The following is a 4040-nucleotide window of genomic DNA, read 5'->3' on the forward strand; positions in this document are numbered from 1 at the left end:
TTAAGGAGTTTCTTGCACTTTGTACATCCTGAGATTTACACTGAATATGTTATTTACCAAGAGTTCTATTCAAATATCAATGGAAATTATATGAAAAGCCTTAAACCAGAAGTAGAGAGATTTGTAGCTTTTCCCTGAGATTGTCACCAACAAACTGTATGATACTCCAAGTTTCTTAACCTTCCTGATCACAGTCTTCCCAACTATAAACTAAGAAGAAGATATAATTATTTAGGTTTCCTACAGTTTGAAAATGCTGGCTTTTAATCTTGCACTAAACTGGATGGAGGTGGGTAAGATAAGTATATATAAAGAAAACACCTCACACTGGGTTAGTGCACAGTATGTCCTCAATACAAAGTTTGGGAATTAAGGGAATTATTACCCTTTGTTTCCTGCCCTCCCTTCCTCCCTTACTTCCTTCCTTCCTGTACGAGAGGGAAGATGCAGAATGGGGAATGATGGGGAGCCTGGGTGGGCAGGTGAGCATCAGTGTTAGTGAGCAGACTGCCTTAGACTCTAGACCACTTACTTGATTAGAATGTTAGGATACACCACTTGGGTCCTAAGGGAAAACAGTATAAAATCAGTTAAAAATTTTAACCAAGAGAAGGAATATTCTCTTTAACAAATCCCCAATGTAATCAGTTTTATAGCTTTAATTTTCAAGATTCAAATCTAGACATATTATCTTAAAAAAATCCTAAACTTCATGTAGATCTGATATATCAAATATCTAACAGGAGCATATCGACATGAAGTATTAATGGAGAACTGGTAATTAGTGGTTTTTATTCCTCATTCAGTGGCCTTACTAATTAGCAATCAAATACTTTGAATTATGGCCTGTTTTCTCACCAGTTCCCTCATTCATCAGCCTAAGTATTTAAATCCTTTTTGTATTCTCAACCTTTATCAACTATGATCTTTCTTTTACAGTGGGATCTAAGTATACTTAGAAGACTAAACAATATGTCTAGCCCAAAGCAATGTCCCTGTCTAATTTGAGCAGTTGAGCAAAAATCACAGGCAATAAGTCAGTTCTTGTGTAGAAGCCTTAGTCACATGAACTTGATTGAAGTGTGTGATGGACTTTTCTTTGCTTGGAGTGCACCATAGTCAATACAGTCAGGATGGGAGAATGTATGTGCATAACAGGCAGTTGGGAGATTTTCACATTTGGGGAGCAGTTTTAAAAGGCAATGCCACAGTTTGTGAAAGCCACAGAAAAGTTTTGAGTGAAACACAGACGATGAGATTGAAGGAGAGACACAACCTGTTCTTTTTCCACTCTGGAATGGACTGCATTCATACATAATATCTCTGTAAGGTTTAATGACTAAGCAACAACCAGAAAACCCAATACCATATGTTGTGTACGGTCTCACAGGAAAAAGAGATTGTTAACTGTCTAAAGAGAAAAGGCCTCTTGAGGCATCTGAAAGTGACTTTCTGGAGGAGAGAAAGGAAAAATAAATAAAGTCTCTGAAAAGACCAACAGAAGAGATGGTGAGTGCAAGCAAAAATGAACTGGTTTCCCTAACTTCCAGCAAAGTATTTGGGTTGAGGCAATAGTGAGCCCCAGCTATGAGAAGGCACAGCAGGTTCTTGAGGTGCTGGGACAATAATTTCAGAGGGACTTTAAAAAGGGGAAAAATCTTCAAGGACAACCAGGAAGTTTAACCATGACAAAAAGAACTTTTGCCACCTTAAAGCCAGGATATGGGCATGTAAAGGAATTGGGACATGGCACTTCCACATATCACAGTATGCAAAAGCGTAAGCTCAGGGGCCAGGCTGCTGGATTCGAATCCTAGTTCTGCTCCTTACCAGCTGTGGGACCATGGGCAAATTCCTAAACATCTCTTTTCTTCAGTTTCCTCTCAGAATAGTGCTTGGCACTGTGAGTACATATTCACTACCATTAAAATACCAACAAATGTGTATTGTTTTATATAAATTTATGTTTACTAACAAAACATAACTATGCTGCAAAAGTTCCTGTCTTGTACTTCAGATATTTCCAGGAATGTCAGATAGAAGAAAGGAGACTATATCAAGCAGGGTATGGTACTTAAAAAGATCCAAGGAGATGCATGTGTTTGCATGTTGCAGGGGGCTGGGGTGGGTAGGATCAACCCCGTGCAACAAATATATCATTCCCTTTTTGCATGAAGTCAAATGGGAAATTTACATAGAAGACATTGTATACAAATTTCTTACATAAGTATATTTTTCCACACGGAATATCCTTTCATCAATTCTCAAAAGATTAGGTATTTCTAGCTTACTTACCCATAAGCATTTTTATAAAGAATATTTTGCCACATACCTACCTTGAGCAACTAATTAAAAGCAATGAATCTTGCTCATAAGTTAAAATATAGCTTGGTATTCAACTCAGCTATGACTCCCACAGATGTCAGTTGGAATTCTTATTGAGGTGGGAATGACAGTCAATCCAGCCAGAACCCAGTAAGTCTGTGTGTCCAAAAGGCAGTCTTCCTCTTATTTGCCACAAGCATGTACACTATGTCAACACATCTCTGAATCCCAGTGCAAGAGTTTTCTGGACCCATCACTCTATCACTACCAACAACTTGTTGAAGACTCTTATTTAAAGCCTCAATAAAGATGACTCCTTCCTGCTTTTGCTCCAAATGCAAATCAAGTAGATAAATGTACGTAGTATGGCAAATTGAGTTACACTATAGTTGATTTAATACCAAGATTTCTTTCCGAATATTAAAATGTCATATTCATTTGCTCACGCTTCTAGCTATTCCTTCTTTACATCTGTATTGGTTTAATTTTAGTTATATAAAAAACATTTTATTGAAAAAATTCAAGCACAGAAACATTATATTGTAAGAATAAATAGTCCAATTTCACTTTAGGTGAATCTCACTCCCCTCTTCACAGCTAATGAGGGTTAACAGTAAGTAGGCTGCAATTCATTTCAGGTAACTTTTCTTTTTTCTTTTATTTGCTTTTGTTTTATCTTCTTTTCTTTTCTTTTTTTTTTTTTTTTACTTTTTAATTTCTTTTTGAGGGAGAGTGCAAACGAAATTCCTCACTACCACAAATTATGCCTTGGGTTTTCCACATTAGGGGAAGTCACAGGGGTCAGAATATCCAGAGTGCAATGGATAAGCCCACTCTGGGTAAACCACCTTCGTAATCACAATATCTCACCTGCCTAGTAAGTATCCCCAGATCACCTCCCATGCAATATGTAAGATATATACACATGCATATATTTATATATGTGTGTGTAAATGTATGCACATACATACATATAATTTTGTTTTTAAACACATTTTTTACCAAATGTCATAATTCTATACTTAATATCACAATTTACTTTTTCCACTTTTCAATATGTGCTGGAGATCTTTCCATGATGGCATATACATGACTGGTATATATATAAATCTATGTAATTATTCTACAGTACAAATATACTGCAGTTCAACTACCAATGGATGTGTAGGTTGAGTGTAGTTTTGTTAACTATCAAATCTTTGTATTTGCATCTTTAGGCAAGTGGGGCTTATTTCTCTAGAAAAGACATCTAGAGGTAGAATCACTGGCACTAGAAAGACTGCACATTAAATTTTTGTTAGATTCTGAAATTTTTCTCTGCAAAAGGCTGAATCAACTTAATATGGTTTGGCTATGTCCCCACCCAAATCTCATCTCGAAGTGTAATACAAATTATAATCCCCACCTGCCAGGGGAAGGACCTGGTGGGAGGTGATTGGATCATGGGGGCTGTTTCCCCCATGCTGTTCTCATGATAGTGAGTTCTCATGAGGTCTGATGGTTTTATAAGTGGCAGTTTACCCTCTTTCTCTTTCTTTCTCTCTCTCACCTGCTGCCATGTAAGACATGCCTGCTTCACCTGTAATCCCAACATATCAAGGGAGGGAGGTAATTGAATTATGGGAGCAGATTCCCCCATGCTGTTCTCGTGATATTGAGTTCTCATGAGATCTGATGGTTTTATAAGGCAGTTTTCCCTGCTCTTGCTCACTCTC

General features: G+C 37.2%; 1 non-coding gene across 1 annotated transcript; it reads right to left on the reverse strand.

The window, feature by feature from the left end:
• Window positions 1-3048: 3048 nt before the first annotated feature.
• Window positions 3049-3210, reverse strand: LOC115935206 (U1 spliceosomal RNA). Its single transcript, XR_004070897.1, has one exon. It is a non-coding gene; the product is annotated as a U1 spliceosomal RNA (small nuclear RNA).
• Between the last annotated feature and the right edge of the window lie 830 nt (window positions 3211-4040).

Source organism: Gorilla gorilla, chromosome 5, assembly GCF_029281585.2.
Source record: "Gorilla gorilla gorilla isolate KB3781 chromosome 5, NHGRI_mGorGor1-v2.1_pri, whole genome shotgun sequence".
NCBI lineage: Eukaryota > Metazoa > Chordata > Mammalia > Primates > Hominidae > Gorilla > Gorilla gorilla.